At 49.1% G+C, this 17,497-nt stretch overlaps 1 long non-coding RNA gene across 3 annotated transcripts in view; it reads right to left on the bottom strand.

Annotated features, from left to right (window-relative positions):
- The window catches only part of LOC141567529 (uncharacterized), a 264,987-nt gene that overhangs the window by 98,859 nt on the left and 148,631 nt on the right, over positions 1-17,497 (bottom strand). For all 3 annotated transcript variants that reach the window (XR_012490227.2, XR_012490226.2, XR_012490228.2), the window contains exon 2: positions 13,910-14,000. This is a non-coding gene — a long non-coding RNA (uncharacterized LOC141567529). The remainder of the gene's footprint in view (positions 1-13,909; positions 14,001-17,497) is intronic.

The raw sequence follows: 17,497 nt of genomic DNA, 5'->3' as shown, positions 1-17,497 counted from the left end.
CAGCATAGGGAATACAGTCAACAATATTGTAACAGCCATGTATGGTGACAGGAGGGCACTAGACTTACCGAGGGGACCACTTCCTAAGTTACATGTTATATATAGTTCTTCCCCCTCGAGAATTCACACACTGGTGGCAGAAAGAGATATGACACCGTTAACACAAGTAAGACTAGATTAAATGCAAAACAGGTTGACAAACATTTTGGAAGCTGTTAAACCGTCCGTGTACTACTTGTTCCTTAACTGCACGTGTGTGACAGGCTTATCAATCTTGCCAGATTGTAGGCTTCTCGGTCCTTCTTCCCTTCAGTCTTTAAAAGCGCTGCTACATACATCGAAAGGAACCCAACAGCGACCCACGGGCAGGTGGCCTGTGGTCCATTCAGGGGGCCAGTGGTACAACGCCGTGCTCCGAAAGGGGTGTGGCTTCTTTTTGACACGTGAGTGGCTCATGGGCGCCTTGAGCAGCAGCAGATGCAGACGCAGACGCAGGATGGTGGTGACCACGAGACACGCCCTTCACGGTCCTGATGAGAGGCTTGGCATCCGTGACCGCCTGTGAGCTGAGACTGAGCGCAGCCCTCTCGGGGAACACCTGGGCTGGCATCTGTCACATGCTCAGTGAGAACACGAGGAAGTAGCTGCGTACTTCCTCGCAGCTCAGCTCGTGGCTCTGCACAGCCCCACGCAGGTCCCCCTGTAGCTCCCGCACTAAGCCACGCTGATTGAAATGAGAACATTTCTCTTGGCAGTGCTCCTTCAGGCATGGTGTCCCAGACACAACAAACACCCTCTCACGTCCGAGGAATTCATGTTATCTTAAAGTAATTCACAATATTATTCAAAATCTCACTGCAGTCACTGACCCATTTCTTTTCATTATCAGCTCTAGCTGGGCCAGAAATGCTTATTTCTGTCTGATTCAGTGGAGGAACCCTAAGTTCAGCAAATGTAAAGGGTGAATTGAAGCATAATCAAATCTCATAAACAGTAGAAATCCTGGCTCTTCCTCTTCCTCATATTAGAAATGAACATAGTAGGTGTTCAATATGAACTGGCTGGCTGATTGGTTGGTAACTGCCTGATTCAGTGCCACGTGGTACATTAAATGCAGACCTAGAGCCAAAACAGCTGTTATCTCATTTGCAACTTCAAGTATTTAATCAAAATTGCTTGCTTCCTCCCACAACAGAAACATTTGCACCAAAGCTCGGTTATACAGGGTGAACTGAGAGACAAAGGCGAAACTGTCTTCTGCTGATGGCGGTTTAATGTTTCTCCCTTTGTCATCTCCACTTAAACAGAGATTCAAATGGAAATGGGATTGAAGGGGATAGAGATACAGAGAAGAGAGAGAGAGAATAAAAGTGTATAGGTCTCTCTCCTCACTCTTGGCCCACTAAATATTTAAGGATAGAGTTCATGTGGGCGAAAGAGCAAGTCATAGCCTCTTTATTGCACCCAAACAGACAGACAGGCGGACAGTGGGGCTCTGCTTGAAAGAAAGAGTTCTGTAGCGCCGTTCCATCCCTAGGCAGCTAGTGTGGCATTTCCATCCATTGACTTTGTGGTAGTCTTTCCATATAAAGCCTGGAGTAGGCTCTTAGCTTCCAGAACTTCTGTCCAAAGTAGAGATACTAGCCTCCCCATCTGCCCCATTCATTCCTCTGAGCCTTAAATCTTCTGATGGAAGATTCTAATTACGTATTAAAGAAAATTTATCTCTAGTTGTTATGTTTTCTATAATAGTACATGCTTTGCTTGTACTAATTCCGGCTAATGGTCTCCTCTGCTTGTGGTGGATATACTAATGTAATAGCTCTGGTTCTTCTCTCCTTCCAAAAGGAGACAGAGCCTATTTTCCAGCCCTTGAATTGGAGATGACCTTGTAGCCTGCTCTAGCCAATAGAATGCAGGGGAAGTGACCTTGTGCCATTCCAAGCCTACACCTCAAGAGGCCTGGTATGTGTCCTTGGCTTGCTACTGAACCCCTCCCTCCACACCAGAAACACGCCTGAGCTAGCTTGCTGGAGCGGATGAGAGACGTTCCAAAGGGGGCTGAGACGTCCTAGTCATCCCACCGTAAATCAGCCGCCTACACAAGGGACAGCTGACCTCAGACTTACGAGCAAGCTCATCCAAGATCGTACAACTATTCACATGACCCACAGACTCATGGACAGTAACAAATGGTTGTTTTAAGCCACTGTGTTTGGAGTTGCTTGTTACACAGACCCATAATTGTAAGCAACAGATAACTGATATGCTGCCATCGTCGTACATGTTTAGAGGTTAATTTATGATTATGGGAATCTATATCTTAGATCCAATATAAGTAATTTCCTAATTTTTCATATCCACAAACAAAATTTATACTTAGCTCTGATATAGCTGCAAAAAACACCCTGATTAAAGATGTAACTACCGTAAATGTGCATTGGATAAAGTAACGAGGCCTCCAGTGAACAAAACCCTTTTCTTCCATGTTCCTGATGTTTATGAAACACTAACCCTGGGCTCATCCATGAATGAGGCACCACACAGTCTGTCCCGAATTCTGCTGAGGTTTCAAAGCCAGAATCTGTGACTTCACCGGAGGCAGAGCTGAGTTTGGGGATGCAGAGTGACCCAAGGTCCTTGGGGGAGCTAAGGGGGAGACAGGGGGGCGGGGGGGCACTCTCCCTCTCTCCCAAGGCGTTACTCAGTCAGGTACTTCTTCCGCTGAGTCATCTCAGCAAACATGGACGTTAGTAAAATAAACATAAGCTATTATAAAGCCAGAAGCCACTAGGGTTAAATTGCAATGAGCCAGCAAGCAGAGGCTTTAGATCACAGACAGGATTTAAATTACCTCGACACTTCACCCCACAAGGAAGCTAATGTCACAAAGTGACATTTAAATACCGTGGGGTTTTTTTTTCATATGAGAATGATCTTTATTTATTTATTTTTCAGCTACAGTTGACAGACAATAGTACGTTAGTTTCAGGGGCATAATATAGTGATTCGATATTTTTATACATTATGAAATGATCACAATAAGTCTAGCTACCATCTGTCACCATACAAAGCTATTACAATATTATTGACTATATTCCCTAAGCTGTATTTTAGGGAAATACAGCTGTGACTATTTTGTAACTGCCAATTTGTACTTCTTAATCCCTTCACCTTTTTCATCCAGTCCCCCAACCGCCCTCCTATCTGGCAGCCATCAAAATGTTCTCTGTATCTATCAGTTTATTTGTTTTACTTATTTGTTTATTCTGTTTTAGAGTCCACATATAAGAGAGATCATACAGTATTTGTCTTTCTCTGTCGGACTTATTTCACATAGCATAATACCCACTGGTCCAATCATGTTGTCGTAAATGGCAAGATTTCATTCTTTTTTATGACCGAGTAATATTCCAATGTATATATGTACCACTTCTTTATCCAATCATCTATCAATGGACACTTGGGTTGCTTTCATGTCGTGGTTACTGTAAATAGTGCTGCCATGAACATGGGGGTAGAGATACCTTTTTGAATTAGTGTTTTGGATTTCTTTGGAAGTGGAATTGCTGGGTCATAAGGTAGTTCTACTTTTAATTTTTTGAGGAACCTCCATACTGATTTCCATATGGCTGTACCAATCTGCAATCCCAACAGAGCGTGAGGGTTCCTTTTCTCTATATCCTCACCGACACTTGTTTGTCGATTCATTTTCTGAACAGTCAGTCATCCCCTGCTTTGCTGAGTGGCTGAAACTCACAGGACTGGCTCCAGCTCCACAGTGGATCGAGGCGGTTTGGGTCTGGCAGCTTGACAGGGAGTGTGTTTCCTTGCAAGTCCACTAGCAATAACTGCTATTATCCTTGTGAAATGAAGGGGCAATTTGCCTTCAGGACCCAGGATCTGCTAAATATCACAATTCTGAGAAAAGGAAAAAATATTAATCCTTTCTTTTGGTTAAAAACATGAAGGTTTTCTGTATTAACTAATAAATTATTTAATGCTTGTTTGCTCCAGGCAAGAGGCTCTTTCTAATTGGAAAACAACGCGTGAAGTACTTGATGCTAAAGAATTTAAGATGATTCCTCGAGTCAAGAAATGTTCTCTACTGAGCCACGTCTGCTCCCGTCTCTAACACTCTCTAAGGGACAGTACCCCTTCCAAACCATCCTAAAGAGATCCATGCTACATGTGAACCACTGAAAACAAGAACGTATCAATCGATCTTTTAATCAGTCTTGGCGAAGGGAAGGCTGAAAGGTTGAACCCCAGGACTTACCTGACCAGCCATCACCCAACCCAACCCACACACACCCAGGAAAGGGCACACAGTCTGTGACTCGCTCCACACAAACGTGGGCACTGGGGCTGCCTTCGGGGGGAGAGGAGGGTCTGGGTGTAGGATGGTTCAAGCTCCTGGTTCGGAAACGAGCACAACCAAAAGGGAGTCAATCCACTTTTGCTTTGTGTGTGAGGCGCTGGGCATGGCCCCAGATTGGATTTCTATGAGGTACCAGCTACTTTAGGAGCGTCATCTAATTTAATCTTCCCAGAAATCCTAGGAAATGAGTCTAAATTTGTTCCTACATTAAAATAGAAAGTGGAAACTCAGGGGTGTGAAAGGGCTTGACCAGGGTCACTCCGTGGGAGACCAGCCGCCTCGCGTCAGCCTGGGCCATCCACTCTGCTGGACTGCTCTGTCCAGGTCACCTGAGGTCCTGCTTTCTGGCCTTAACCCTACTGCGCTTCCGTTCGCATACCTGCCCCGTCCACATGCACGTGGCCATGCCACGTCTGTCTGGACACCACTCCCTCCCTGTGGGGCTTTGTCAGGCAGGTCCCCGCTCCTTCACTGCCTCACTATGTTGCAGCTCTCACCCACTTCCCCAGCCCTGCATGGGCTCCATCTGTACTATGGAAACAGTTCTGGTCTCCTCTCTCCATGGCTGGTCCCACAGTCACTGGCCTGTCCCACCCTATGGCCAAGCAGAGCACAGGTTACCGCAGAGGGGAGACTTCCGACAGCCTGTCTTCCTTCACAGACCATCAGTTCTGGAGATCACGGTCTACACTGGATTTTAGTGTGGCCTCCTCAGTATAGCGTCATGTACACAGTAAGTACTGGAGAAATGTCTGATACATGGACAGGAAACCGGTGAGCTTCAGCCCCACGCGGCACCGAAGGCTCCTGACCCTCATCTGACGTGTTCACTGTGGTACCAGCCAAGCCCCGCACAGTTCTTAGTACATCATAGGTTCTTGTCACATGTTTATGGGATGAATGAATGAATGAGTGAAGGAATGAATGAGTCCAGCTGTGCTGGAAGGACATGAACAAGGCCCTGCAGCCCTGAGGTGAAGAACAGTCACGCCAGGCCCAGCCTTGGCCCTGCCTCTCGAGGTTTCCTGCTCTTCTTCCCTAAAATGGTGATGATGGTGATACCCACAGGCCCACACAGCAGTGCTCATTAAGCAGCTCAGGAGCTTCCCTCCATTTCCCAGGCTCCTCCGCAGTCTGCCTGGGCCATGTGACTGTTTCCAGCCAATCGTGTGTGAGGGGAATTAAAACATACCCATTCTGACTTGAAACCGATGAAAGATGTCAGTTCTCCCCACTTTGTTTCCAACTACACAGATGGAAGAACCTAGAACCCACATGGAGAGTGGCAAGATGGGAACAGCCGGGGTCACCGAGTCCCTGTTGCAGAATGACCGAGGAAACTACAACAGATTAGAATTTGAATGAGGAGCAAATCTGACCTTTGTCAAACCACTGAGATCTCAGGGCTCATTGGTTCCTCTGTATAACCTGTCCTGTTGTCACTAATAGAATCTCTCTTCTGGAATTGCGAGTATTAAAGCAGATAATGAATATCAACTCTTTAGTTCAATGTCTGGCACGTAGCAAGTGCTCAATACATTACAGTTACCATTACTCCGAATACTGTCATTGTTATTATTACGATTATTAGAACGACATTGTCATCATTGCCAATTACTGTGGAAATCACTGTTTTTCACTGGCTCTGTCTCTCCCTTCCACCCCACCCCCCCTCCGCATACGCACATATATACGTGAGGATAAACAGCTGCAGTGGGCTGGGGCCATATCTGATGCACGGAACGGCTGACTTTGTCAGGGGAAGCTCACAGAAATCAGGAAGGAGAAAAGAGCTGATTCTGAACATGAAACCTCTGGAGGACGTCTCTGGAACCAGCCCTCAGTTCCCTCTACCCGCTCCTCTGCAAAAGCATGGAACTGGCTTTCTGGTAGCTTTAATGGATTTTAAGGAGTTCCGTGCTCTGGCTGTGTCCTCTGAGGCCTCTGTAAAATGAGAGCATTTTATAAAAAAACAGAAAAGAATGAATGAGAGGAGCTAGCTCAGCAAGAGGAGGAAAAAACCATAAGCCATCGCTTCGCTGTGGAGCCACGTCCAGGCGCCTCCAAGGCAGCAGTCTTTACAGACGATTTCTTAGAAGACCTATCCTTGCCTTCAAAACGTCTCCTCTAGAAGCAGTTCCGTGTTTATCTTGGTGCCTCGGGATAGAAGGCAGCACAAAGGCCACGTCACCAACAGGAGGGATTCTGAGCTCACATTTATATGGTTCAGGCCAGCAAGGCAGCTGGCGACTCAGAGACGAATTATCCGCACACATGCTCCCCTTCCAAACACTGCATTTTTCATTACATCAGAATGTTAATAAACATCATCTATTATTAACGAAGGGCAGCACCTTTGATGCTAAGAATTTTATTATGAAAAAAGACATAGTTTTTTTAAAAGCTTTGCTTTGGAATCTTTCTGTGGAAAATAAATACTAAGCCACATAACCCAGGGCCTCGGAGGAGATGAGGCAGCAATCCTTAAACAAATTGACTTTCTTTGCCTTTTCTTTTTGGCCCCTTGGGATGGATCTCTTGGGTGATGTTTGCCTAGACAGAATCAAAGGCCAGCTAAATGGGAGAACGGGTGGTGTAAGAAATATGTTGGCGGTGATTGCGAAGGGACCTGGTGAGATGGAGTCCGGGTTTGGTTTTTTTCCTGCTAGAAGACAAGCCCGACCCCCGGGGCTGCAAACTCCTTCCTGAAGACATGGCTGTACCTCCTGAATCTAGCACACGGTTGGCCCATCGCTGGTCAAGGATCCTGTGAATCAATGGGGGCGTTCCTGGGAAGCTGTCCTGGCGCTGGTCATATTTCCCCACAGGACTGATGCCTTCACTGGAAGTTCACGCCCATCAAGGGCCCCACATCCAATCGATCAGAGCTGTGACCAAACTGTCCTAAACACAACTGTGCAGGAGCTGCACACCTGTCTGGTCACCTGGTACAACACTCTTGTGCTCAGGTCCCAACGTGGGCATTCACTGTGCTGCTCATCTGGATTCTGCAAAGGGACCTATGTGTGATGGTGAGCACACGCAGCTATTCTGTGCTGTGAGTGCAGCCAACACGTCAGACCAGCCCACAATTAACAAACAGGAAGAGCCTATGTGTTGCTCTCTGCGATGGATAAAAGGTCTGAGGGCCACATTTAATGGCTGAAGTATCTAAAACATGCTTTGCAAGGAAGGGTGTTTAAGATTTACTTCCATGCCTCACCACCCAAGTCCCACTCATCAACCTTCCTTGCTTAATGACGTACTGTTCCCCTGACCAGTCTTGCACCCCACATCTACTCCCATCCAATCCATTCCCACATGGCAGCTGCCTTGATGGTTCAAGAGTGCTAATGTAGGGCCAGCCCAGTTGGTCAGGCGGTTAGAGCTCTGTGCTCCTAACACCAAAGGCTCGATTCCCACATGGGCCAGTGGGCTCTCAACCACAAGGTTGCTGGTTCAATTCCTCGAGTCCCGCAAGGGATAGTGGGCAGCGCCCCATGCAACTAAGATTGAACATGGCACCTTGAGCTGAGCTGCCACTGAGCTCCTGGATGGCTCAGTTGGTTGGAGTGTGTCCTCTCAACCACAAGGTTGCCGGTTTGATTCCCGCAAGGGATGGTGGGCTGTACCCCCTGCAACTAGCAACGGCAACTGGACCTGGAGCTGAGCTGCGCCCTCCACAACTAAGACTGAAAGGACAACAACTTGACTTGAAAAAAAAAATCCTGGAAGTACACACTGTTCCCCAATAAAGTCCTCTTTAAAAAAAAAAAAAAGCACTAATCTAAGGTTACTTGCGATGTGCTTAAAAACCTCCTAATTCCTGAACCAGCTCGCTAGAGTCTCATCCCTGTCAACAGTCTCTGAGCTCCTCACCCAGCCTTTGAGGTCCAGCCTGACATGAGCCTCAAGTGTCTGCTCCCTCATTTGGCAGCACGCTTCTCCTCTCCCTCCTCCAGGCTCAGAACAAGTGTGTCTTCCTCTTACTCCCGTCCTCAAACACACATTTGTCACTCTTACTTCTGCCTAAAACTCCCCTCCCACTTTTCTTGCCAATTCTTAGTCACCTTTGGATCCCCAGCCAAACACGAGGCCTTTTCTGATCCCCAGGACAAGTCACTGTGCCCTCACACAGTGGGAGGGCCTAGCAAGCTCTGGGGTCTCCTTTATATGGACACTCGTCCCATTCATGGAGGCCCCACCCTCATGACCTCATCACTTCCTCAAGGCCCACCTCCCAACCTCATCACACTGGGGCTTAGGATACCAACATACAAATTTGCATGGACACAGACATTCAGTCCACAGCAGGCAATAATACCACAGTAGGGTGACTGTGAGGATTGTACGAGAAAATGTGTGCAAGTCATTAGGAAAGTGCTAGCACACAGTAGGTATGCATCCAGTGGTAGCCTGCTGTTACCCATCAGTGTCAGCCCCGTCTTCCTGCTCTGGCACCCCACAACCAGGGCTGAATTCTTGGTCACGGGACGAATGCAGAATCCTGTGTAGACATGACACCCACAAGAAGAAGTATTCCTTTCTCTAAGGGAGGAAAATCTTTCCCAGAAGCTCAACCTCTCAAACTACCAGAGGGGAAAAGCCAGTTTGCTTTCTTCCAATCCATCACGAACCACTATTTTTATAAAATACAGTATCAACTGATTATTAGAGAAATGAAAGAAAAAATAAAGATATATTCACAATGCAAATCCCAATTATTTGCTACTATTATTATATTTGACAAGCATAAAATGACTCAATTAAATGGCTATAAAAGTTTCTAACAAATAGTTGCAACACTAAAAGTTGCAACAAATAGTGCAAGCCCTTGAAGCCACCCCACATTTTGTGTCATCTACCCAAAGAGTTGTCCCCTGAGTTCTCAGCAGCCAGGGCTGAGTCACACGACTGGGTGACACCAAGCTCCAGCCTCGCAAACCTCTGTTCCACGGCCGCATCTCATTCAGCATCATGCACAATGTCTACTGTGTGAAAACGCCTGGACACGCAGCCTGTGCTATGCCCCACGGGAGCGGCAAGCGACGTGCTATGGGAGAATGGACGCGGAATAGTACCCACTGGACGAGGGTACCAGAAACCTCGACTAGTACATGCAGCTCTGACGTGGTTAGTGGTGGAGGAGAGTGTTCCCGGCAGAGGAAACGAGCTGGAGCTGCGGGGAGGCAGAGATGTTTCACAGGAAAACCAAAAGGCCATTCAACCAAATATTACTCTTTAGATCAGAAAACAACGCCAGAAGTCATCCGCTCGCCATTTAGTCTGGGATTTGGGGTGGAAATGACCCCGTACAGATGCCCACCTCCTACTCCCTGAACCAGCTCCCTAGCGTCTCAGTCTTGATCTTTCCACCAAGAACTGTTAGGAGGACGTCTGATGGAACGGGGACGGTTTCGGGGTGAGACAAAGCAGGTTGAACTTTTTTTCATTACTATTAAATTTTGGGGGTGACATTGGTTAGTAAAATTACACAGGTTTCAAGTGTACATTTCTATAATCCATCATCTGCATATTGCCTTGTGCTCTCTGAAAACATTTATCTGCAAATATATATGTACCCCGATGTCGGCTTCAGCATTGTTCTCGGTGGCAAGACATGGAAACAACCAGTGTCCTTCAATAGATGATTGGATAAAGAAGAGGTGTTATATACACACAACGGACTGTTACTCTGCCATAAGAAAAAATGAAACAGTGCCATTTGCAACAACATGGATGGCTCTCGAGAGTATTATGCTTAGCAAAATTGGTCAGCCCAGTTGAACTTTTAATTTTGTCACCTATTGCTGTGTGTCCTTGGATAAGTGGCTTAGCTTTTCTGAGCCCCAGACACCTCATCTCACAGTTGGTGATAAGACTGTGTACCTTCCAGGGTAGTTTAAAGAGTTAAATGGTTTTATGTATGCACATAAATATATGGCAGCTATTATTAGATATGCCTGGAGTTTTGCCACGCAGGAAAAGTCAGAGCCAAACACTTCAAACTCTCTGCATTCCTGACGGCTGCCCCCGCGACCTCTGAATGCAGTGTACTTCAGTCAGTGAGTTTATCTGTTCCTTTAATAGAGTATGATGATACTGTATTTATTCTGCCCAGGCATGTTTCCTCTAGTATGTGCCAGGTACAGAGAAACGCAGTGCTGAGTAAAACCTGGTCACTGTCGCCTGGGCAGCTCCCAGTCCCAAGGACCGTGTCCGCAAAGGGTGACACACTGGACACCCTGCCCTGGGTGGAATAAGAGGGCATTTCAGGTGGTTTCCAGACACACACTCCCTGGTCAAACCACAGGTGTATGTGTGCCACTTAAAATGCAGCCATCAGACAGCTTTTAAAACCTCAGTGCACGTGAGCATCTACCTCTCTGTTACGATTTCATAAATGATAGTTCATACTAAGTAGCCACTGCTTCCCTTTACGTGAAGACTAATTTATTTTCCTTCTCTTTATGTATTAATTTGCCACAGAAGACGGCATTAGCTTTTTCTTGTCCTAAGCCTATTTTTTTTCAAATGAAAAATGCTCATAAGCAGACCGGAAGGGACGAGGGCTCTGTTTGTGGCCACATGGCACTGCAAACGGAAAGCTCACGGATTTCTCAGTGACACTCACATAGTTCCTTTCTCCCCAAAGTAAGGGAGTGAGAAAGCAGGCCTCCGTGCATCCTTAGATGCCAACCCCTGCCGCACAATAAACCACATGCCACACAGGTGGGATTGTTCCATTACGACCTGTTGGGGGAACACCCCATCAGTTTTAAAGAGAATATCAGTTCCTTTATACTAAGAATAGTCACTCTATGTACTTACTGTCTCATCAAAGAATATTTTTAAGGACAAAAGAGTTTTCTGGCTTTCCTGAATCCTTGATCTGGGCAGAAGACATTTCAGTTAAAAATATTTTGATAAATGACAGGGGAAAATGAAACAGAATGAACCTAACATATCTGAACTTCGAAGCAAGGCCTGAAGAGCCCCCGGCTATGGTGGGATGGCCTCCTCCAGAGAAAGTACCCATCCAGCCCCTGGAGGTTTCCATGGGGTGAGGTCTGGACGCGGGTGAGGACTTGGGGCTCTGGTCCAGATGTAATGTGGAAACCCTGAAGTTACAAGCTCAAGCTCTGACCACACACAGCCCAGACTGTTCAGTCCAGGCTCCAGACCAGTGACTTTACTCGCGGGGTCTTGGTGTTCTTATGTTTTAAAATGGGGATGCCAACACCTTCCTGGTGAGGAAATGCGTGCAAGGAAGTGAGCTCACAGCCCCGCTCAGCTGTGCTGGCTGTTACCATGAGTGCCTTTTATGGCTGATGAAGCCCAGGAGATTCAGCAGAGCTCTGGATGCTGACTGCTTGCTGCAGTGATGGCTGTGGGGACTTCTGCAGTGGCAGGTGGCCAGAGAGTGAGTCACGCTCCGATGGAAATCCCTAAAACCATCTCTTTAAGTAGAAGAGAAAGATTCCATCACCTTGGTCCTGAGATGAGGCTGTGGAAGGTGAGGTGTCCTGTTTCACGCTTTCCCCTTAAATGACTTATATACTACGGTATCCACTGGAGATTAGTTCATTATTATTGTGGTTCTTTCTGCAAACCTCTGCTCTTTACTATCCAAAAAGGGACAGATGGACAAATTAAGCAAGGCTGTGTTATCAAAATCAATTCAGTACACTTTCCTCCACACCCACTCCGTGCCAACCTTCTCTAAGAGACTCAAGGAGACCGAGGTCCACTAGACTCTCAAATCCACAGCCTAGTGGGGAAGACAGATGCGTAAGCAGCCAACTCTTAACACCAGGCCCAGTGTGATAAGCTCTACAACTCAGTGACTGCAGATGAGGGGGACAAGTCGTATTCTCTGACGGAGGAGGCAGCAACTGAGCCAAACTTAAAAAGAGAAATAGAATTTTAATAGGTAGAGAGTGGGAAAAAGTGATACCAGCAGAAGGACCAGCACAGGCAGAGCCCAGAGATGGCTGTGTGGGGGAGGGGCGACACCAGTACCCTGTGAGCTACCAGGAGTTCATCTCAGAAAAGCAGTTGGTCTCCAGATGTGAAGGACCATCGTAGCAGGTGACAGGGGCTCAGAGACAATGCCTGGTATATCTAAGTGGAGGTCCCATGTGAAGGTATGTGATCCACCCTCTGTACCTCCTGCCATAAAGCCTCACCTGTTCAGGTTGTCTGTGTACCTTGGTCTGTCCCCGGAGGCCGTGGGCCCGAGACCAGGGACTGTGTGCTCGTTCTCCATGTGGGCACAGGACCGACCATTAAAGCAGGGCTGCAAGGCCTGGGAGGATGCACTCCACCCCCAGCCATGCGAAAGCAGCCTCGCCCGCTTGCCTCCCCCAGAGTCACCACAGCGCACACTGGTCTGCCTCAGCACTGACTCTGAACAACCCAACCACCGGCCCCTCTCCTCCAAGCTGACCAAGTCCCAAGCTCTTGTCTGGACTATTGCAGTAGCCTCCTACCCCAGAAAGCAGAGCATGAGGCAGCAGCTTGCACACATAAATACGTCATGGAATGTGGTCCAAGGGAACAAGAGTGTGGCCCGAGGAAGAAAAACACAGGACATGAGGGGGAGCGGACATGGGTCACAGATGTGGGCCACAGATGCTCAGTTCTGCTGGGACCACGTGAGGAGCTGTTTAGAATAGACCTCAAATCATTCCAACCAAAGGACAGAGCGACCTTTCAGCTGCAGGCCTCGGTCTGCCCTCCGACAAAGGCCATGAGGCTGTGAAGTCTCTCACCTCTCAGGTCCCACATGCAGGCATTCCGGGGGCTTCCTACAGACATTTCATAGTATCAGAGAAACAGTGAGGGGAAGGAAAAGATATACGTGACACAGGCAAGGCAGTGTGCCAGCTGTCTACACCTGTGACAGGTGAGCTGCTGCAGCAGCAGGTGGGGTAAAGGGTAGGTTGAGAGAACCGAGGGTAAGACACCTGGCGTAGTGTCCACTGTCCCTGCTAACTCGTCCCCTCACCCCCAGGATAAAGTCCAAATGGTCTGTCTGGCACGTAAGCGCCTGCTTCACGAGGCCCCGGTTACCGAGCAAGGGCTCGCTGCCAACGCGCATAGAAGCCAACACCACCGACTTCTGAGAAAAGAGGAGCTCTGTGAGTCGACTGGCAAGAAGACAGGAGGCCAGGCTCAGATCTGTCTTCCTGATCCAGGGTTCCGGGCCGGGCTCTATGGGGTGGCCGTTAAGGGTTCTCAAGGGTCACTCCAAGGTTTAAACTTGGGTTCTGGGTCTTGCTAGAAACAGGATAGAGCGGGCTGTGCGATTACAAGTCCCCCCTTTTTGTTATTCATTCCTCAATCTTGGGGAACAGGGGTAACGACCACTCTAGTGACGTCCTATTGATAAGGGAACAAAGGCAGACGCGTATAAGAAAGCATAAGAAAGTAGAACATTCCACAAGATCACAACCAGGAAAGTTAAAACACATGGTTTAAAGCAAAACAGTAGCAACTATAAGAAGAAGTTAGGTTTATACAGACCTGGCTGCACTCTTGGGCGGAAGCAGCCAACTTCCAAAATGTCGGCGTCTTCTCTTCCCGGCCAGGAGGAGTCTCGGCTGTCCTGTTTCTCCTGAAAAGTAATTTAAGATCAGTCAAGGGTTGAGAAGTATAATTAGGGGCTGAGAAGTCAGTAGTGGGTTCCAGGCCCACTGGGCTTAGGTCAGTGACACCACCTGTGTCACCAGGAACCACTGGCATTTCCCTACGACATTCTGTGCTTTCGTCAAATCCTCTCCTTGACCAAAGCGTGCTTCTCCTCTGCAGCTGGAAATCTAGCCAGACTTTGATTTATTTCAAGACGTACCTTCTTGGACAAAGACATAAACAGTCACACCTTGTGGACTCCATCAGCATTTTCATCGTTGCCAAAGGCCAAACAGAGGTAGGAATTTGGTTTTATCCATGTTTTCATCCCCAATCTTAATAGCACTAGAGAACGCTAGATGTTCAGTGAATGTCTCTGACCCTCTGACACCAAGTGGGGGTCCCACAGTTCATTCACTTCCGACACTACCTGGAGTGAGCGTCAGGCTGCACAAGCTAAAAGCTCGGCCCCACAGGCTGCCGCCCGTCCAGCAGCCCGTCACACTTCTGTCTGACTGGCTATAAATAGGGGGCTCCCACAACCCCCTTTCCAGGTTCAATAAATTACTAGAATGACGCATGACTCACAGAACAAGAAAACACATTACCTACACTTACTGATTTGTTATAAAGGATACGACTCAGGAACGGCCTAATAGAAGACATGACTAAGGTAAGGAAAGGGGAGGCTGGGGTGGGCAGGCTTCTGTCCTCTCTCCAGCGTGCGACCCTCCTGGCACCCCGACGTGTTCACCAACCTGGAGGCTCTCTAAACTCTGCCCTTTAGGGATTTTCAGGGAGACTTCATTACACAAGCACCACCACTGAAATCACTGACTACTGGTGTTGGTCGCACTGCAGCACCTCTCCCCTCTGGTAGGTCAGGGGTGGGGCTGAAAGTGCCAACCCTGTAAGCAAGGCGTGCTCTTTCGGAGACGAGCCCTACCCTGAGGCTAGCTGGGACTGTCCAAGCGTCACCTTATCAGCCTGAGCTCTGATCTGGCTGAAAGGGGCTTGTTGCGAGTGAGGGGCAAAGGGCTCTCCTATGACATAGCAGATTCCAAGTTCTGTGCCGGGAAGCAGGAAAGACCACAAATGCCTATCAGTAATGAGCAAAGGAATGAGGGAAGGAAGGAAGACAGGAAGGGAGGGAGGAAAGAAGGAATTACTTCTGCCAATAACGGCGTTTCTGTCTGCAGCGTTATTTAACGTAATAGCAGTACCCAGCTCCCAGCATCTTTCAGACTGAAAACGTTTGGCCAACATTGGCTTAGACGCTCCATCCAAAAATGCCTTTTCATCAGCTGAGTAAGTCTTGTGACTCCCAAGCAAACCTGTGCAAAAACAGACCTAACTGATTGTTCCAGCCCACGGCCCAAGCAGGAGTGCTCCGGGGCAGAGCCGGCAGGGCGAGGGGTTCAGGGCTGGATCTTCTGGCTGCCGACTGGAGAAGCACCGGCTGCCCCTGAAATGCCCACGAGGTCCAGATGGGGATGAGGCTGGCAGAGACGGGGGCACCCCAGCTCCCTACAGGGGGCGCCAGAGGCCCCCTCCCATCAGCCTCTGCCTCCAGGTAAGGAGGCAGGGACACCTGGTTTAGGCACCAGGCTGCTTCCTCTGGCTACAGACCCGTCCTGTCCTGAGCAGCTGCAAAGAATGTCAGACAATAAACGAAACACTCTGTCTGTGTGTCCCAAGTGCCAACTTCTTAACCAGTTCAAGTCGGAGCCACTGTGACTCCAGCACCGCTACTCATCTTTCCAGAGTGGCAGCAACGAAGCCTCACCTGGAAGGCAGGACGGACAGCGCGGCAGGACCGTGATGCAGATGCACCCATGCAAACCCTCAGTGGCAACCCCCCCACCCCACCCCCACCCCGGAACGGGAGGGAGTCAAGCAGCAGCTGCCCAGTCTGGTCCACTTATTCTCAAAGCACTTCTATGGCGCGACAGCCCGGTGGGTGGTGTTTACATCTGCACCTGGGCCGTGGGCAGCAGCACAGGTAACAGAGGGGGAGTGTGTGCTCCCCTCCCTTGCTTCTGAAAGTGAGTCCATACATACGGGGAAATAGCATGGCCACAGGGGACAACGCAAATCTGCTCTCATTTATACAAGAAATAAGCCACTTACAAACACTGATGCTCTATTACTAACACATTTCCTCAGAGCTGTTCACAAGGGCATTTACTTATCAAGACAGGAAACTGCGAAGCAGGACCTTCCAACTGGGGGTCGCCTAAGTTCCCACCTTCCTGCCTCTGGCCTGTGTCTGGAGGCTGCTCCTCACAAACACACCCTAAGATAAGGATTTGAGTACAAGCAGGAAACGGACAGCCCAGGACACATTCACAGGTGAGCGGGGACGGGGCAGGGAGGGAGGGCAGCTGATGCAAAAGCCATTCGTAAGCAGGTACTGCACAGGGCTGCTGGGGCTCAGGCCTTCGAGGGGCCTTTGGGAGACGGTATAAAACAAGCTCGCAAGCTGTTGCTCCTGAGGGACCAGGGGTATTTATGCACAAACACCCCGTCAGGATGGCGTCAACACCCTGGAACTTCCTACTTGCTGTGCACGGGAGCCAAGAAGCCTCCAGGCCTGGGCGACGTCAGGGACATACACTAGAAGTGGAGGCAGCGAGGGGATTCACGGGGCACCAACAACATCAGCCGTCCTGGTTTCCGCTGTGCTGTGGCCGCCACTCCCGTCGGTGTCCACACCCCCCGGGTCAGGAGCTGCCATTGTGTGTCCGCTTTTCTGCTCTACCCCTCAGAAGATCCAGTTCAAAGCAGATCTCAGCAAAAGAAACCGAAACAGTGGCATGAGGGAATTGCTAACCAAGAAAAATCAGAGAAGATTTCCTTGGGTGATAAAGCAGGACCGAAACCCAGCGAGTAACAGTGGAAGTGAAGAAGACAGGAGAGGGCCCCCAGGACGTGGCTGGCTACCTGCCTTGGTGGGGAAGCAGCTGTCCTGGACTCGTCTGCTGCCGTGGGAACCAGCCGGCGCTCCGAGGCAGACCACAGGGGCAAAGATCCTTCCTCACCCCCAAAGAGCAGAGGGGCTCCTCCATGGTGGAGAGCACGGACAGGGTGTGGCGGGGCTGGGTCTGCGAGCCTCCTCACCTGGGCCTCTTTCCTCGGTAAGAGCCTGCAGATGGCTCTGATGCCCCGAGCACAGCTGATGGGTCCTTGAGACTCCCTGCAAGGAGCTTGTGTGTTTGCACACAGCACCTGTCTGCTTGCTGGCAGACTACGCCTGCTCCTTGGGGATGGGGAGTCCACCCCCAAATGTGCTGCTTGTGCTTTTGGCTCCTGCCTTGCATGGAGGAGCCTTCTGCAAAGGCTTTGTCTGAGCAATTCATCACCAGCTTGTGGGAAGGTGTAAGTTTGCTGACAAAAGGACACAGTCAAAGCGTATTATGAATAAATAGCTTTGCATGGACTCCCTGACAGCAGGCAGCTCTCTGCAGACACGCACCAGGGCTG

The sequence above is a fragment of the Rhinolophus sinicus genome, chromosome 8 (assembly GCF_057876585.1).
Source record: "Rhinolophus sinicus isolate RSI-liver-muscle chromosome 8, RSI-T2T, whole genome shotgun sequence".
NCBI classification, from domain to species: domain Eukaryota; kingdom Metazoa; phylum Chordata; class Mammalia; order Chiroptera; family Rhinolophidae; genus Rhinolophus; species Rhinolophus sinicus.
This window is presented reverse-complemented; position numbering and strand designations above follow the sequence as displayed.